General features: G+C 43.7%; 1 protein-coding gene and 1 long non-coding RNA gene across 2 annotated transcripts in view; one reads left to right on the top strand and one right to left on the bottom strand.

Annotated features, from left to right (window-relative positions):
• The window catches only part of sntg2 (syntrophin, gamma 2), a 1,105,459-nt gene that overhangs the window by 55,935 nt on the left and 1,029,541 nt on the right, over nucleotides 1-19,983 (top strand). The gene's annotated exons all lie outside the window — the stretch shown is intronic.
• LOC121277935 overlaps nucleotides 1-19,983 on the bottom strand; it is a 44,796-nt gene that overhangs the window by 16,696 nt on the left and 8,117 nt on the right. Inside the window, exon 2 of the long non-coding RNA XR_005943006.1 lies at nucleotides 1,752-1,874. This is a non-coding gene — a long non-coding RNA (uncharacterized LOC121277935). The remainder of the gene's footprint in view (nucleotides 1-1,751; nucleotides 1,875-19,983) is intronic.

Genomic DNA, 19,983 nt, shown 5'->3' with positions numbered 1-19,983 from the left:
CTTGCGTGAAAGAGCGCTGGCCCCGACCCTCCCTCCTCCCCCCACCCACACAGGTAGCACTAAGCGCTACTGGCTGAGTATTACACTGGGCGGGCCTTAATTGGCCCGTCCGTGTAAAATGGCGGCGTGGAGCCGATCATGGGCGGCAATCAGCTCTGCACCCGCCCCTGCCAAGCCTGCCCGCCATATGAAAAATCCTGCCCCATGCATTCATTGAGAGTGTCTAGATTGCACATTGCTGCACCATCAAGCTGAAGCTTAACATTGACATCATTATTGCTTTCTGCCTTCATCTTCACAACTAACTTTGGAATACCTTAAACAAAAACAAAAATACCTGGAAAAACTCAACAGGTCTGACAGCATCTGCGGAGAGGAACACAGTTAACATTTCGAGTCCATATGACTCTTCAACAGAACTAAGGAAAATAGCTTCTCTATCATTCTCTTTTTCTCTATTTCTTTGAAATAGCTTCTCTATCATTCTCCGCTCCTGTCATTATCTTCATTACCTTCTTCATCAATCTCTGAGATGCAGTTATTTACTTTACTCTGTTACACTTGACAGCAAAATGTGTTTTTTAAGGATACTTATTAGGTATCTGCCTGAATCCTAAGCACTGATTGGAGGTGAACTAATGGACCATGGTTAATTATCAGCTGGGGTTTCTATTGGCTGAGTTTTCAAACAGAGTGGTTATTTTTAGCATTCCCTTTTATACTTAGTTGAATGAACAATTTCATCATTACTGAGCTGCTTCACCCAACACAGTGCAACTTTATCTCCTTTTATATATTTACAGTTTTCATAAGGTCTTCCCAACCTAATTCTCCCAGCAGTACTTGTGTGTTTTTTCTGGAAGTTAAAATTATGATTGTATAAGGAATCAATGATGCCTTCTGTTCACTCAGAGTGTCTCCAGGAACTTTGTGATCACAGTGATCAAGACAAAAAAAAAACTGTACTTATATAGCATTTTCCCTAAGGACATCCCATATTTAAACTTTTTGGAAGAACAGATATTGTTGTTTTGTAGGGAAACACAATCTCCAATTTATCTAAAGCAAGTTCCCACAAACAGCGAATGAAACAAATGACAGATACTTGAGGCAGGAATGTTGGTAAAGACCACCAGAAGAAAATTCCCTGCTCTTCCTTAAATGGTGCCAAGGGATCTTTAAGCAGGAGGTTGGAACCTCAATTTGGCATGCTACTGATTTACTTTCTGTTCTCCTGCTTTCTAAAGTTGTACATATCATGCTGGTGTGGTTTTTTTGGCAAAGATTCTTAAACTTTTCCATGACCTTCTGCAGTTATGTTCTTCAACAGCTACATAACTAATCAAGGGGTGTAGTCACCCTTAAATCTTGTATTTTTCTGCAGTAGCTTTGTTGCCTCATAATTTACTAACCATTGTTTCAACTTCTTCCAGCATCCCTCTGAGTTAGGAGTTGCAATTATTCAGGTGTTGCTAATTCTTGTGCAAACATTTTAGTTGGCAGTTTGGAGCAACTCTGATGTTTTGTATTAATGCCTCCTTTTACTGAACACCCAGTAGATTCTTTGATTTTGTCTGTTTATTTTTGAACATTGCTTCACTAAACATTGTGACTCAGGATTCCTCCAAAATACTTTATATGCTCAACATGATTCTCCTACTTCAATTCCTACAGTTATTTGGATGCTATACTGCACTTCAATTTCTGTTTTCACTGATAAATGCCTGGATTTTGTAGTTATTTTTAATTACCTTTTAACCACTTTAATTCTGAAATATCCTGAAACCTTTGTAAATTCTGGAAGATTACCTATGCCCTTTTCAGCTGCTATTGCAGAAACCATCTGTCGCATCTTTTCTCTGGCCTTCTGTGTCCTATTTAAAACAAAACAAAATATCAGTTGTAAATTTTTAATAAAATAGCCATACACTTAAAAATGATTTACACAGACCTCACAATGGGCATTGGTTTATCAAGATCCTATCTCCCATAGGTTTTTGCCAAATGAAAAATAACGTGGGAGTACCCTAGTTATAGCCATGGCTATTTCAAATTGCTGCTAAATGTACATGTGCACTAGGAGAGATTTCTGGAAGCAAAAGATTGAAGTGTGCTTGCACCTTAAGCCAGTCATGCTGCACTCATCCTTTGTCAACCAACCATGTGTACAAACTGGACATAGGCTGTCAAGGTGACCAGTGTCTTAATAGGTTACACAATTGATTCATTCCAAGCAACAGCAAGGTATGTCTTCCAAATCTGGAATATACAGATAGTAACTTCTTATGACTTGAAATGTGTATTTGCTTCTTTTGTATGTGTATTTCTCTGTAGGTGGACCAGAGAACGTCGGGCAGAATCATCCCAGAATTGCACTAACTGCAGTAGCAGGCGGGAAAAAGGACATTTTACCAGCTGGCCGCAATGACAGATTTTCGTGTCGTATTGTCCCAATCCCGCCTCATTAATCATGTATTCCCAGGAAACATGTCAATTGACTGGTGGGGCATCCAGTCATTTGCCCACCCCACCATCACCTCAGGCCTTTAGTAGACTGGGCACCCCTGCAAAGAGCTAGCTCTCTTCAAAGGACAGGAAGCAAACTGATGGCTGCCAAAGGGAGGAAACATGCTGCCCCCAGATTTAGCAACACCTCCCTCGAGCATCTACTGGACGCAGTAGAGACCTGCCGCAGTGTCCGCTACCCCCAACCTAGGCAAAGGCCAGCAAGCAAGGTCACCAATCTTTCATGGGAGGCAGTGGCAGCTGTGGTCAGCGCTAATGCTCTGAAAAAGACGACAGCCACCCAGTGCTGAAAGAGGATGACAGTGTGGTTCTGAAGGGTTCAGCTCACAAAGGCTGCCTTAGATCAGGAGCAGCTAATGTTTCCCTGCTGCATCTTCATGATATCACCCTGTTCACAGAGCGCAAGCAATCTGCCATCAGTCAGACAGGAGTCAGACATTCACATAAGCTATACGAGGATCTATGGAGTGTCCCCACTGCATGTTGTCATCAGGCCCCTGAAATGTTGGGATTATGGGTATCAGCTGCACCTCCATGACAGGAGCGCTATCACAGAGCGTATGCATGCTGCCATCAGCCAGACAGGAGTCAAACATTCACAGATGCAATGTGAGGATCTATGGTGTCTCCTCACTGCATTTCATCATCATCCTCCACAAATCTAGCAGCTATGAGGGCCTTCCAAGTGCACCTGCCTCATTTGGCCAATGCAATGGTCTCATAGCCATCATCCTCACCTTCGAGGACTTCCTCACCCTCATCCTTATTGATACCCTCATCATCGGAGAAGACATGCAGCTTCTCCATCTCTTCGTTAGCCAGCTCCTCTCCCTGCTGCAGCACCAGGTCGTGAAGGGCGCAGCAGATGACGACAGCATATCACCCACTGTGGACTGTATTGCAGTCTCCACCAGACCGACCCAGGCACTGGAAACTCATTTTCAGCATTGTGATGGTTTGCTCTACCAAAATGCAAGTTGCAGCATGAGCCTCATTATACCTTCACTCTGATGCACTCTGAAGCTGCCGCACGGGCGTCATCAGTCCTCTGCAGGTAACCCTTGTCCCTGAAGAGCCATTCCTGCAGCCTCTCTGTACTCTGGAAGACCTCAGGGATCTGTTATGGACTGAGAATGTAAGACTCGTGGACACTCCCTGGAAACTATGCAGACCTGCAGGATGCATTTGTGGTGGTAACACATCAGCTGAACATTATTGAGTGGAAGCCCTTGCAGTTGACATAGTTGACCACTTGTTGCCATGGAGATCTGAGCACCATGTGAGTGCAGTCGATGGCACCCTGCACCTAGGGAAAACCCAGGATCTGGGCAAATCCCAGCACTCTTGCTTCCTGGATTTCCTGACCCCAGGTGAAAGTTGTGTGCCCTTGTGAATATGGCATGGATGCATTTGTGGATAGAGGCTTGCAGTCCCCCACAGAATTCACCTGTGGAGCCCTGAAAGGAGCCACTGGTGTAAAAATTGAGTGCTGCTGTGAGTTTCATGGCCATTTGCAGTGGATGCCCTCCATGTCCATCTGGCACCAAATCCTGTAGCAGGTGGCAGATGTGACCGACCAGTTCCCTGGACATGAGCAGTCTTTGGTGACGCTGGTTCTCAGTCATCTGCAGGAATGACAAGTGCCCTCTATAGACCCTTGGTCTAGCTAGGCGTCGACCAGCAATGGCTCATTGTTGCTCTTCTGCAGCACGCACGAGAGCCCCAGTGCCCCTTCTTCTTGAGTGTGCTGCTACTTCCTCCAAGCAGCCAGGCACCTCCGTTGGTCTCTTCTCCTTCATCCCCACATCCTGTAAGCCATGAGGCATACAGTTAGTTCACCAGTCTCCATGCGCCTGATGTACTTCTTCTGCAGGACGAAAAAGAGAGACGCATGGGTTAGCTTGGATGTTCTAAGAACCTGTCTTGGTTAATTCTGAAGGCCCCTTAACTCCCGGAGAGTTCTGGGCACTACTTTGATGGCTAGCATTTAGTGCTCTGTATGGCTGCCCCAAACCCCTCCCACTCCACCTGATCAACCACAGGGCTGCATGCTGTACTTTCAGCTCTGGCGCAGGCATTCTCCTAACCTGCACTGTAAGGCTGCACTGTTAGGCTGAACCATGGGGGAGACAGGTCCAAAGCTGAATGATAACATTGCAAGGGGCTGTGAGCACCTCCAGCAGCGACTGCTCCATGGCCAACTTTAGCAAGAAGATTGTACAATGTGTCCAGTTGTCTGACTGTTCTGCAGTTCACTAAAATGCTCATTAGTTTGCAGTTTGTGAAAAGCTCTGGAGCACTTGGTGTCACTTTCATGCCTCTGTGTTGCTTGAGTGAGCCGATAAGCTGGAGGCCCTACTCCACGCATGTCAATGTGGCTGCGCCTGAACTATCTCAGCTGTGGGATTGGTCACTTTATACAAGGATTCCCAAATGCATGAGGACTTCCCTCCCCATCAACCATCGCCACAGCATGTGCTTGCGCACTACTATCAGACACAGTGCAGCCCTTGCCTGCCCCAACCACAGTGCAGAATTTGCCCTCCCCACAACTCATCCCAACTGCAGTGCAGCCCTTGTCTTGGCACCGCACTATCAGCCAGACAGGAAAAAGCCTGTGGCCTCACCTAATGCGTGACGCCTCAACCTTGAGGTCAAATGGGCCACCCTCGTGAGTGCTGTGCAATGTTACAGTGCACTCACCTCCGAGTTCCCCTTGAAGTGCAGCTCACTGGGTGCACGCCTTATAAATGCTGTTGTGAAACACATCGGTGTGTAATAATTCCGACGTGCCCAGATGATCCAAAGTGGGGTGATGATTCCGACGAGCAGGGCTTATAATTATATGTATTAAAATGATGTTCCCATTGTCCAGTGGCAGGAAACACAGCCTGCCTTTGACAGGAAGAGCAGACAACCGCAAACTGGTTTCATGACATCGTGAAACTGATTTTTGGCCTTCCCCCTGTATTGTCTGCTTACACCCACCATGATGCCCGACGCCAACAGGGATGGAAAATTCCACCCACTGGGTGAGACAAAGCCAGATACAAGTTGATATGATGAATTTTTCAAAATGTAGCCACTATACCTGGTAGCCATTACGAATGAACTCATTTAATTGAATCTATATAATATAATACAAAATAGAGAAAAGGCCATGTTAGTCCCCATCAGTAGGTAATCTTATGTGAAATAAGGAAAGTAGTTACCTTCCAGCATGTCTAATCGCTCCACTTCAGTGAAAGCCTTCACAGCTTTCCCTTCAAAAAATCTGATCACCCTCTGAGTCTCGCTGTTTCAAAAATTTCTCTCTCTTGGTCTTAGCATTCAACTTGCTTTGTTCATGCAGGCAGGCCGGGATCAAATAACTCTGGGTAGGAGCTGCTTTTGGATGATATAGACAGTTGCGTAATGTTAAACTCTGAGGAAAATGACTTCTGTTTAGGATAGATAACACCTTCCAGCTAGATGCTTTACTAAAATAATGCTGTGTATCCTTGACTGAAACAAGTTAGAGATGATTTGCTCACAATCTTTTTTAATTGCCTCAAGCATTATTCCTATAATATCAAGGAGGAAGTGGTGGTGCAGTGGTAATGTCATTAGACTGGTAATCCAGAGGCCTAGGCTGATGCTCTAGGGACACAAATCCCACCATGGCACCTTTTGGCAGCTAGCTCGTTGGTCTAGGGGCATGATTCTCATTAAGCGGTTTTCATTGAATTACTACGTGAGAGGCCCTGGGTTCAATTCCCGCACAAACCTTCATTAGTTCACTCGACTGATACCTGAGTTTGATAGGGTGGGGGGTTATCTTACAAGGAAAGGTTGTACAGGCTGAGCCTATGTTCATTAGAGTTTAGAGGATTGAGATGTGATCTTATTGAAACATATAAGATCCTGAGGGGATTTAACAGAGTGGATGCTGCAAGGATGTCTCCCCTTGTGGGAAAGACTAGAACTTGAGGACACAGTTTAAAATTAAGGGGTCTTCCATTTAAGACAGAGAAGAGATGTTTTTTTTCTCTCAGAGGGACATGAATCTTTGAAACTCTCGTCCCCAGAAAGTAGGGTCATTGAATATTTTTAAGGCAGAGGTAAATAGATTCTGGACTAACAAGGGAGTCAAAGGGTACAGGGGGTAGGCAGGATATTCACATTGAGGCTGCAATCATATCGGCCATGATTTTATTGAATGGCAGAGCAGCCTTAATGGATTGAATGCCTACTCCTGCTCTTAATGTGTACCTTCGTATTATGTCAAGTTACATTATCAAGTGTCAGTAGGAGAACATTTAGGGGACAGTGATCATTGCATCATAAGGTTTAAGCTGGCTATGGAAAAGGACAAAGAACAATCGAGAGTAAGAATAACTAACCGGGGAAAAGCCATCTTCAATGGGGTAAGAATGGGTCTGGGTTAAATAAATTGGAGGTAAACGTTGGAAGGAAAAATGGTAGCTCAACAATGGACTACCTTCAAAGCAGAAATGGTTCAGGCATAGTCAAGGCATATTCCCCTAAAAGGGAAAAGTAGGGCAAACAAATCTTGAGCACCCAGGCTGACAAACTGGATAGAAATTAAGATAAAGAAGAAAAAGTGTGCTTATGACAGATGTCAGGTAGAAAATATAATTGAGAACCAGGCTGGATATGGAAGGTTGAGAAGGCAGATGAAAAAGAAAATAAGAAAAACAAAGATGGAGTATGAACAGATACTAGCAGCTAACATAAAAGGGAACCCTAAAGTCTTCTCTATGCATTTAAATAGAAAAAGGGTGATAAAAGGAGGGGTTGGGCCAATTAGGGACCGAAAAAGGGATGTATGCATGGAGGCTATTAAATAAATACTTTGCATCTGTATTTACCAAGGAAGAAGGTGCTGCCCTGGCTAGTGTGAAATAGGAGGTAATTCAGACATTAAAAGTGTTTAAAATTAATCAGGAGGAGGTATGGATAGGCTGTCTGTACTTAAAGTGGATAAGGCAACTTGACCAGAATGTGAGGAAAGTGGAAGTGGAAATTGCAGTGGCACTGGCCATAATTTTTCAGTCTTCCTTAGACTCGGGAGTGGTGCCAGAGGACTGGAGAATTGCAAACGTTGTTCAAAAGGGGTGTAAGGATAAACCCAGCAACTACAGGCCAGTCAGTTTCACTTTGGTGAGGGGTAACTTTCTAGAAACAATAATTTGGGACAAAATTAATAGTCACATGGATAAATGCAGATTAATTAAGAAAAGCTAGTATCTCATGTTTAACTAATCTGTTGGAATTTTTTGAAAAAGTAACACAGAGGGTTGATGAGGGCAATGCTGTTGATGTGGTGTACATGGACTTCCAAAAGGCATTTGACACAGTGCCACATGACCTGTGAGCAAAGTTATAGCTGATGGAATAAAAGGGACAGTAACAACTTGGATACAAAATTGGCTGAGCGACTGAAACAGAGAGCGGTGGTTAATGATGTTTCTCAGGCCAGAAGAAGGTTTGTAGTGGAACACCCCAGGGGTTAGCATTGGGAGCTTTGCTTCTCCTGATATATATTAATGACCTAGATCTTGGTGTACAGGGCACAATTTCAAAATATACGAAACTTGGAAGCATTGTGAACTGTGAGGAAGATAGTGTAGAATCTCAAAAGGATGTAAACAAGTTGGTGGAAGGGGCGGACAGATAGCAGATGAAATTCAATGCGGAGAAATGTGAAGTGATTCATTTTGGTAGGAAGAGCATGAAGAGAGGGTGCAACTCTAAAGTGGGTACAGCAGCAGAGGGACCTGTGTGTATATGTGCGTAAGTTATTGAGGGTGGCAGGATAGCTTAAGAGAGCATTTAATAAAGCGTACAATTTCCTAGGCTTTATATTTAGGAACATAGAGTACCAGAGCAAGGAGGTTATATTGAAATGTATAAGACCCTATTTTAGGAATGATGTGAAGGCATTGGAGAGAGTGTGGAAAAGATTCATGAGAGCAGTTCCAGGGATGAGGAACTTCAGTTATAACATAGACTGGAGAAGTTGGAACAGCTTTCCTTGGGGAAGAGAAGGCTGAGGTATTCAAAACCATGAGGATCTGGACAGAGTATATAGGGGAAAACTGTTCCCACTCATAAAAAGATCGAGAATGAGAGGGTACAGATTTAAAATAATTGGCAAAATAAGCAAAAGCAGCATTAGGAACGGCTTCTTCACACAGCGAGTGGTTAAAGTCTGAAATGCACTAAGAATATGCCAGAGGCAGGTTTAATCAAAGAATTCAAAATGGAGTTAGACTGTTATCTGAAAAGGAAGAATTTGCAGGGTTAAGGGGCAAAGGCAGGAGAATGGCACTTAGGAACATAGGAGCAGGAGTAGGCCATTCGGCCCATTGAGCCTGCTCCACCATGCAATACGATCATGGCTGATCATCCACTTCAATCCCTTTGTCGCACATTATCCCCGTATCCCTTTACATCATTGGGATTTAGAAACCTGTCAATCTCTGCTTTAAACATGCTCAATGACTGAGCTTCCACAGGCCTTTGGGGTAGAGAATTTCAAAGATTCACAACCCTCTATGTAAAATAATTTCTCCTCATCTCAGTTCTAAGTGGCTTCCCTGTTATTTTGAAATTGTATCCTTTGGTTCTAGACTCCCCGACCAGGGTAAATATCTTGTCTTCATCTGCCCTGTCCATTCCTTTAAGCATTTTCAATGTTTCAATGGGACCACCTCTCATTCTTCAAAACACAAGAACTATTGAGTTTGTTCGGCCAACTGGGGAATGCTTAGGCAGATGCCCTTTTGGTTTTGCAATGCGAACTGCCCTCAGAGTTCTTTCCCACTAATTATCATTCGGCGGGGAAGGTGTTACACTGACAATGACCACCACCCCAACCCCCCCCTGCACCCCCCACCCCCACCAACCACCATCACCCCAGTTTTCTTCCAAATGATGCTTTAACCATTTGCATCCAGGGTATGGCACCGCAATTTCAGCAGCATTGTGAGCATGCAATGAAATGTCTATGGTAACTTAATGTGGTTAAACTTGGGACTCTCTCAATCTTCACCACTAAAGGACTTGCTCTTATTATTTTTATAACGTTGCTGGCAAACCCCAAGGGGGTTTGCTGTGATCTTTAGTATTCAGTTGGTATTTGGAATCACATCTACTGTAAAATCAGGCATACAGGTTGCACATCTTGCACTCTGAGGGCTTTTCAGTGAACAAGCAGCCACTCAACATTTGAGTGAACTAAATGACTCGCCTACCAGGTTTTACAGTAGTTGGGTAAAGCTTTTTATTAGCCTCTTCTTTGATTAGTTCAATATGAGGCATGAAGTTATGCTGAACCTTTATAAATCACTGATCAGGCCCCAACTGGAGCATTGTATCCAATTCTGAGCACAGAAGAATGCCAAGGTCTGAGAAAGGGAGTAGAGGAGATTTACTAGAATGGTACCAGCGGGGACATTAGAGAAGCTCTGTTCTCCTTTGGGCAGAGTAGGTAAAGGAGACATTTAATTGAGGTGTTCAGAAGGGTTTTTGATAGAATAGAAAAGAATAAACTGCTTACAGTGGCAGAATGGTCAGTAACTAAAGGATACAGACTTAAGGTAATAGGCAAAATGACTGGAGCCAAGATGGGAAGAAATAATCTACGCAGCGACTTGTTGTGATCTGGAATGCACTGCCTGAAAGGGTGATGGAAGCAAATTCAGTCGTAACTTTCAAGAGACAATTGGACAAATACTTGAAAGCAAAATATTACAGAGTTTTGGGTAAAGCACAGGAGAATGAACTAAATGAATAGCTCTTTCGAAGAGCCAGCACAGACGGGTTGAGCTAAATGGCCTCCTTCTATGCTAAGACTCTTTGGCCAAAGTTTTCCAGCCCTTCATACTGGCAGGACTTCCGGTCTCGGTGATGTGAATGGAGATTTCATTGGCATGCCAGCCTCGCCATGGGGGGAGCCCGCAGCAAGGGGGCTGGAAAATTCCACCCTTTGATTCTGTAAGTAAGCAGAAGCCAGCAGGGGAGGCACTGATTTACAGGAGTTACTGGGGTCATTTAAAGGAGTTAGTGAGGTAATTCTCTTATTTTTAAACTGTGTCCCCTAGTTCTAGTCTCTCCTACAAGACTAAATATCCTCCCAGTGTCATACAAGGGAGCAATTGGGAGCGTGGCATTATGATTAGTTTTGTATTGTTCTAGCAAAGAGCTGGTACAGATGAGATGGACCGAGTGTTTTTCTTCTATGCTGTAAAATCTCTGTGGTTCGATGCAAGGATTAGAATACAAGCATCATTTGAATGTCGTATTTCATTCCATTTGAATGTTGTGCTTTCACCACATGAAGTATAATGTAATTGTTACAATCAGTTTGTACAGAGACATTGATATAACATAAGGTCTAAATTATACATGATTTGTATGGTACATATACCAAATGATCAGACCTCCCCTGCCTCAGTAGAACTGGTATCTTCCTTCTTGTGATTTGCTGAATGGACTGAAAATGGAGTTTCAGAATCCTGGGGGTAAAACCTTCAGCTGCTCAACAACTTGACCTATTGTTCAGTGAAACATTAGTTTTTCAAATAAAAGCAGTGCAAATTAACAGGAAAATCAGAGTTTCCAATTAACATTGCATCTTATAATTTGACAATGCAAGCATTTACTTTTCTTTCATTCATTGCTTTATAAAGATAGTTATACGCACCTTCCATATAATTTTTCATATCGATATTATTACACTATTATGTTTTCTTTGGCTTTTTATGAATTAATAGGGCTGAATGGAGATTTTTGTTCATAATTTTCAAAAATCATAGTTAAAATACCCCTCATATAATAGTACAATTTGAAACAAAATCTCTAATTACTTAAAGCTTTAACCCTGGATCATAACAGTTCACACATCTAGTGTGGTCTCCTCTACATTGGAGAGACCAAACGTAAACTGGGCGACCGCTTTGCAGAACACCTGCTGTCTGTCCGCAAGAATGACCCAAACCTCCCTTTCTCTTGCCATTTTAACACTCCACCCTGCTCTCTTGCCCACATGTCTGTCCTTGGCTTGCTGCATTGTTCCAGTGAAGCCCAACGCAAACTGGAGGAACAACACCTCATCTTCCGACTAGGCACTTTACAGCCTTCTGGACTGAATATTGAATTCAACAACTTTAGGTCTTGAGCTCCCTCTTCCATCCCCACCCCCTTTCTGTTTCCCCCTTCCTTTTGTTTTTTTCCAATAAATTATATAGATTTTTCTTTTCCAACCTATTTCCATTATTTTTAAATATCTTTAAATCTTTTATGCTCCCCGCACCCCCACTAGAGCTATACCTTGAGTGCCCTACCATCCATTCTTAATTAGCACATTCGTTTAGATAATATCACCAACTTTAACACCTATGTGTTCTTTTGTTCTGTTGTTTGTGACATCTTTTGATGATCTGCTTCTATCACTGCTTGTTTGTCCCTACAACCACACCAACCCCCTCCACTTCTCTCTCTCTCTCTCTCTCTCCACCCCCCCCCCCCCCCAACACACCTTAAACCAGCTTATATTTCAACTCTTTCTTGGACTCACTCAAGTTCTGTCGAAGAGTCATGAGGACTCGAAACGTCAACTCTTTTCTTCTCTGCCGTTGCTGCCAGACCTGCTGAGTTTTTCCAGGTAATTCTGTTTTTGTCACACATCTAGTTATCCATTTTTTTTAGTTGCCTTACCTTGATGGGCGATGAAAAAATAGGTGCAAATGAAATTCAACTTTATTCTTACTTTCATCTTTATTGGGCCAGAATTACTTAGAATTATAACAGAGAAACTGGTCATTTGGCCAAAAAGATCATATTGCACTCGAACCTTCTCCCATCCTTTTTCATCCAATTCTATCAGCATAATCCTCAATTCTCTTCTCCCCTTTGTTTACCTATGCTCTCCTTTAAATGCTTCTATGTTATTCATCTCAAACCTTAACCACAGCGCTTCCATCCCCAGCCCCATCCCCCCAACCAAGGTTGAAAGTTCCACATTCTCACCACCCTGGGTAAAGAAATTAAATCTGAATTCACCGTTTGATTTTATATTGATGGCCTCTAGGTACCCTCTTCCCCACAAGTGGAAACACTCTGCATCTACTCTATAGGCTGAATTTTTCCGTCGGCGAGCAGGGGGTGGGACCTGCTCGCTGATGCATAAAATGACACGGGATGACAATGGGAGGAACCCCCGACGTCATCCCGCTCCATTTAAATCTTCAGGAAGGCAGGAGCACAGCGAAATCAGCTGTCCGCCCACCGACCTGTCAATGGCCAATTGAGGCCATTGACAGGATAATTAAAACAATTAAAGGACCTGCCCATCCAACCTTAAGGTTGGTGGGCAGGCCAGGAGCCCCGGCGGGCAATAGAAAAAACATAAAACCTCATCCACTGGCGGAATGAGGTTTCATGTAGGTTTTAAAAAATTTTATTAAAATTTTTGTGCACTTTATTAACATGTCCCACCTCGTGTGACATTGTCACATGACGGGGACATGTTAATGATTTTTTTAGTTTTCTGTTTTTAAAGTTTGAAAAACTTTCAGCGATCTCCCTGAGGCAGCACCTAGCCTCAGGGAGAGGTGCGATCTTTCGTGCGCATGCCTGAAAGAGCACACTCTCGCATTTGAAGAATCCACCCCCACCCGCACAGGAAGCACATAGCTGGGTGGGCCTTAATTGGCCTGCCCACTTAAAATGGTGGCGGGGCCCGCTTCTCTGGCAGGGATCGGCTCCCCGCCCACCGGAGATTGGGTCAGGCCCACCCGCCCGACAGGCAGAAAATTCTGCCCTATGAAAATCAGATATTCTAAAGACCTCTAGGTCATCCCTCACCCTTGTCTTTTCAAGACAACAGAGACCCAACTTGCTTATCCCTTTCTGATAGACAGGACATACACTTCTGCTATCATCCTTGTATGTCTTTTTTGCCTCTGCATTCAGTGACTCCACATCCTTTTATATTGTAAGAACCAGATTTGTTCACACTACTTACAAGTGTGATTTAGCCAATATTTGATACCATTTTGCATAATTTCTTTACTTTTGAATTGTATCCCTTTAATAAACCCTAGTGCTTGGCTTGCCTTTTTATGGCCTTATCCTCTTCCTTTCATGATTTATGATTTTGTATTCCCAGATCCCTCAGCTCCTCTACCATTTTCTAAATGGTCTGTGGTCTCCTTATTTTTCTTACTAAAATATAATAGCTCTCACTTATTTGTGTTGAAATTTATTTTGCCAATTATATGTTCATTCTGCAAGTTTATTATTAACATGTTATAATTTGTTGCAGCAGAATGGCACAAGTAAATGAGGCCCAACAAGGGTCGGTGCTAGGGTCAATGTTGTTCATAATTTATATTAATGATTTGGACTTTGAAATCAAAATCATTATTTCTAAATTTATGGATAATAGCAACTTGGGGGGAGGGGTAGAGGGAATAGTCAGTGCTGAGGAGTCCGTATGACACTTCTTCAGAAGAGTCAAATGCACTGAAACGTTGTCTCTGTTTCTCTCTCCACAGATGCTGCCGGACTGCTGAATTTTTCCAGCATTTCCTGTTTTTATTACCCTTTACCCCTACTCTGCGTTCTGTCTTGCAACCAGCCAGCTATCCAATCTGCTCGTTATCCTCTGACCCCACATGCCCTGCCCATGTTCATTAAGTTATTATTAGGCATATTATTGAAGGCCATCAGGAAATCCAGATACATTACACCACCTTAGGCTTGGCCTAAATAGCCAAGTGGTAATGGTACTGGGCTTGTAACCCTAAGATCAAGAGTTCAAATCTCACACTGGTCAAACTATGAAACAATGTAACTTCATCTGAAAAACAGATGGAAATGTGTTTGTACTCAAAAGAGTTACATTACACCACCTGCATTACCTTGCCTGCTCTATCTGTTACCTCTTCAAAGAATTCAATGAGAGTGGTCAAGAAAGGCTTTCTTTTTTATTTTGCTGAAAAGAGAGATGTGCTGGTGAAGTTTTTCGTCTTGCATTTATCAGTACAAATGTAAGAATGCCAAATTTCAAGCAATCAAAATCATTTATACTACAGGAGAAAAGGGTGCTGATTGGTTGGCAAGTCAACTCTGATTGGCCGAGGTGTTGTCAGAGAGAAGGCAACAGGGGCTATAACCTCCCCAAGCTCCAGGTAATTCAAAAATGGTACAAGACTTGAAAATATTTCTTTTGTTTGCAAAGAACGGTTTTCTATGTATGAATGTATGTCACTTCTAGCAAGTATAAATGAGTTACGTTATGAGCACAACTGATGATTTTAAATTGTTGTTAGTGTAGCTATTAGTGCAATCAGGAATGTTCAGCAAGTGCTGCCCAGTCACAGAATCACATCTAACAATAGACATTTTGATTTGGGTTTTGCAAGCGTGGGCTGGTTGAGTACAGTCTGTAGTTCTTTTTTCCTGTACTTTCTTTTTTGTTATCCATGCTGACTCTTCATTATTTTAATTTGGTTTTTAGGGGGAACATTTTCCCCCTGTCGGGGAGGATGTGTGGGAGCGGGCACCAGTGGCCGGCCTTCTGATCAGTGCCCCCATCAAGGGGGGTGGGGGGGGGCGTCATTTTACATGACAGGCCAATTAAGGCTCGCCCAGCGCCATGCACTCCCTTTGCGTGTGGGAAGGGGGATTCCCTCAGCCAGGAGTGCGCTCCGTACGCACATACACATGAAAGAGTGCATTGATCTCCCTGAGGCAAAGTGCTGTCTCAGAGAGATTAGCTCAGAATCAAAAGTTGACAGAAAGGTAACCAAAAATGTCATGTGACAGTATCATATGAGTTGGGACATGTCCTTAGCTTTTATTTAAACATTTGATAAACATTTAAAAGCCCTCATGAAACCTCATCCCACCCGTGGATGAGGTTGCATGCTTTTTCTGAGGCCCGCCAGTGTTCCCGGCCTACCCGCCAACTTTAAGGTTGGACGGGCGGGTCCATCAATCAAGTTAATTGGTTTTTTAGTGGCCTTAATAAGCCGTTGACAGTTCGGCAGGTGCGCAGCCGATTCAGCTGTGCACCCGCCAAACTGAAATTCTAAATGACGTCGGGAAGCACATCCAATGTATCCTCGCATCAGCGAGTGGGCCCTGCTCCCACTCACTAACTGGAAAAACCTGCCCTAGTTGGTTTTCCATTTTCTTCTTGAGTAGGGATTCTCTTACTTTTCTTATCACTGAGATTATAGGGCTGTGTCTTCCGGTCGGTGACTGGGGCCGTGGCCTGTTCACCAATGCGTAAAATGGTGCGGGGTGACGTCACCCTGCGTCATTTAGATTTTCAGTTTGGCGGGGACATAGCTGATTCAGCTGCGTGCCCGCCAAACTGTCAAAGGCCTATTAAAGCCATTAACAAAGTAATTTAAATGATTAATGGACCTGCCTGTCCAACCTTAAGGTTGGCGGGCAGGCTGGGAGCCCAGGCAGGCTTCAGATAAAACATGAAACCTCATCCACTGGCAGGATGAGGTTTTATGAGGGTATTAAAATTTGTATAAAATGTTTAAATGAAAGAAATTGACATGTCCCAGCTCATGTGACAGTGTCACATGAGGGACATGTCAGGAATTTTTTTTCTGCCTTTAATGAAAGTTTGTATCTTAAGCCGATATCCCTGAGGCAGCACTTTGCCTCAGGGAGATCTGTGCATTCTTTCGCACGCGTGTGCGAAACCGCTCACTCCCGGCTCAGGTCAGCCCCCCCCCAGCCCAACAGTGGCTCCAGGTGGACATTATACTGGGCGGGCCTTAATTGCCCCGCCCATGTAAAATGGCGCTTCGCCCCCGACTGGGAGGGCTGATCAGGAACCCACCCGCTCGCTCCCGCTCCCGCATATCTCCCCTGATGGGAGGAAATGCTGCCCAAAGATTCCTGGACATCCTGTATCACCCTTGTTAATATAAGTGGAATGTTAGCCCTTTGGCACTATACCTTTTTCTTACAAAACATTTAATATGTATAACAGTGCCTTTGCCGTCCCTTAATTTTAAAATGAACTAATGCAATTCATCAAGACCAAAGGTTTGTTTTTTTTGAGCTTGAATAGTTTATTTAATATTTCTCCTCTTTTTGTTTTAAATATGCTTATATCATTTCTAATATCAACCTCTAATGTCACACCCACATAAGATCATAAGAAATAGGAGCATGAGTAGGCCATTCTGCCTATCATGCCTGCTCCCCCATTTAAGAAGATCATGGTTGATCAGACCTTAGCTCCACTTTCCTGCCTGTCCTCCATAATTCTTGTCTCCTCTGTCAATCAAAAATCTGCCTCACTTAATGCCTTGAATACATTAATGAGCCAGCCTCCACTGTTCTCTGTGGAAGAGAATTCCAAACACTAACGACCCTCAGAGAGGAAATTCCTCTTCATCTCCATCCTAAATGGGAGGCCCCTTAGATTCCCCCAAGGGAGGAAACATCCTCTCGGATCTACCTTGTTAAGCCCCCTCAGAATCATATATGTTTCAATGAGATCACCTCTCATTCTGCTAAACTCCAATGAGTATAGGCCCAACCTGCTCAACCTTTCCTCATAAGATAATCCCTTCATCCCAGGAATCAGCCTAGTGAATATTCTCTGAACTGCTTCCACTGCTTCCCACTTGATCTGTTTCCCTGGTAAACACTGAAGCAAAGTAATTATTTAATATTTCTGCCATTTTGTTATTAACACGTGATTTTATCTTGTTCATCTCATAGTCCTACTCCCATTCTGCCTTCCCTTTAAAAATTAGCTGAAAAAAATATTGGTATATTCATGATAAAAGTTTATGGGGCTTTTGCACTGATGTAATAAAATGCATTATCATCTTGGGGAGCCTTTTCAATCTACTTGGTTGAAAGTTTCTGTTTCAGAAGTCATACTTTAGACATCGTGGTTATTTGTTTCGACTGTACATTGTGGAACGTTTTACCAGCTATTGCTATACAACTATTTCTTTTATTTAACACTAACTCAGAATAGATTTAAATATTGAGTGATATAAAGATATTTATCAGCTTTATTTTTGAATTTTATTTTGATCTAAAGAACCTGCAAAGACATTCATACAGTAAGCGTAATGTACTTGAGTTGAAGGACTGTTATTTGTATAGCTGCTGTTCATTTCCCTGGCTTCATTCAGATCTGTATTCTGATTCCATTGTTGGTTGCAGTTTATGTATTGTATTTGCAATGTAGAATTGTAAAATAAAGTGTATCCAGAGATACATTTCTACTTCAGCTGCCTGCCACTTTCACCCAATGCGATCACCGAGAGGCCTACTGAAACATTTACAGGCTCAGGCCTCATTAACATTTTTTCTGGCAAGATACAGGTGCCAGCAGCTGCCTGTTACAGCCCCACTCTTTCCTGTGGTGGAAAATCTGCCAGCTTCTGCACACAGTCAGGCAACAGGAAAGACCTGATCAGGAGTGGATGTCGTAAATGTAAAAAATGAGCCAGCAGAACTCTTAGTCCTCCTGCTGTACAGTAATCTTAGAAATAAACCTAATAGGACCACCCAGTTAGGCCTCTCAACACCTGGGGAAAGGGTACGAGGCTGCACCATGCATACTCTATCCATTTTTCAAATGACAACTGTAATTGTGGTCCCACAGCGAAATAGGACTTGATCTACAGATGTAAGCAGCCTGCCACCTGCTTTGTCCGGATGTGCTGGAAGCCCATTTATAGGCCTTCTGCCTGCCATAAAATTGTTTGGAACAGGATTGGAACACAAGGTCCTCAGTCAATTTTCCTGCCTATTTCTCAGGTATGCAACAAGAATTTGAAAACCTGTCTCCCAATCACCCGCGTTTCCATTGTCTTAAATTCACTGTATAAAACATAGCTTTCTTCACATTATGCAAAAGAGCAGCAGCATGTTAAACAGGAAATGGCTAACAAAGCTCTGCTAAGAGAATTTTATTTAGCCCTCTTTTTACCTGTTCTGGTCATTTATACTCGTGGGCAGAATTTTGCCCTTGGCGGGCATGCTCGGCGGGGTTAATGTAGAGGTGGTCGGGAAGCTGACTGCCACCTGCAATCAGCACCAGACCACGATTTCACGCTGGTGGGCCAATTAAGGCCTGTCCAGTGTGAAACGTGAGCAGCAGTGCTGAGCGCTGCCTGTATGGGGGTTGGGGGGGGAGGAGGGCGAGCGGGCCGAGTGCGAACTTCACGCATGCACGTGAGTGTGCCCTTCATAATCTCCCTGAGAGATATGAAAAGAAAATGTAATGAAACATGTCCCCTTATGTGACTATCACATGAGTAGGGACATGTTATTAATGAAAAATTAAAGCTTTTATTTTATTTCTATTTGCTTTTGGAAACCTCATCCCGCCCATGGATGAGGTTTCCAAAAAAAAGTGCAAAGGCTGCTTGGCCTTTTCACCTGCCCACCAACCGTAATGTTGGATGGGCAGTGAAAATTTTAATTTAATTGATTACCTAATGATCTTAACAGGCCTTTTAATTGTCGGCAGGTGCTCAGCTGGCTCCAGCACATGCCTGTTGACTGAACTATTCTGCGACTGCGCGTTGATGTCGGCACGCCCAGCCGACGTCAACGTGGCTCATTTCACACTTGAGCAGGTCTGGTGCTCGCCCGCCTGCCGAGTGAAAATTCCTGCCCCATGGATTTATAATGCCACAACAACCAATTTGAATTTCTGACAAATTTCAGTCTGGTGAGCTAAAACACATCGGGCTGAATTTTTCCGTCGGCGAGAAGGGGGCGGGGCCCGCACGCCGACGCGAAAATGACACGGGATGATGTCAGCGGGAACCCCCGACATCATCCTGTCCCAGTTAAATCTTCAGGAAGGCGGGAGGACAGTGAAATCAGCTGTCCACTCACCGACCTGTCAATGGCCAATTGAGGCCATTGACAGGATCATTGAAACAATTAAAGGACCTGCCCGTCCAACCTTAAGGTTGTGGGTAGGCCAGGAGCCCCGGTGGGCAATAGATAAAACATGAAACCTCATCCACAGGTGGGATGAGGTTTCATGTAGGTTTTAAAAAAGTTTATTAAAGTTTTTGTGCACTTTATTAACATGTCCCATCTTGTGTGGCATTGTCACATGAGGGGGACATATTAATGATTTTTTTATTTTTCTATTTTTAAACTTTGAAAACCTTGCAGCGATCTCCCTGAGGCAGCACTTAGCCTCAGGGAGAAGTGCGCTCTTTCATGTGCATGCACAAAAGAGCTCACTTTCGCAATTGGAGAAACGCCTCCGCCCCCCCACCCACACAGGAAGCGCATAGTGCTTCTCGGTGGTTGTTACGCTGGGCGGGCCTTACTTGGCCCGCCCGAGCAAAATGGTGGCGCGGCCCATTTGGCTGCGCTGATCAGCTGCCCCCCGCCCCCCCCGCCGCAAAGTCATGTGCAAAATTC

The sequence above is a fragment of the Carcharodon carcharias genome, chromosome 5 (genome assembly GCF_017639515.1).
Source record: "Carcharodon carcharias isolate sCarCar2 chromosome 5, sCarCar2.pri, whole genome shotgun sequence".
Taxonomy (NCBI): Eukaryota; Metazoa; Chordata; class Chondrichthyes; order Lamniformes; family Lamnidae; genus Carcharodon; species Carcharodon carcharias.
This window is presented reverse-complemented; position numbering and strand designations above follow the sequence as displayed.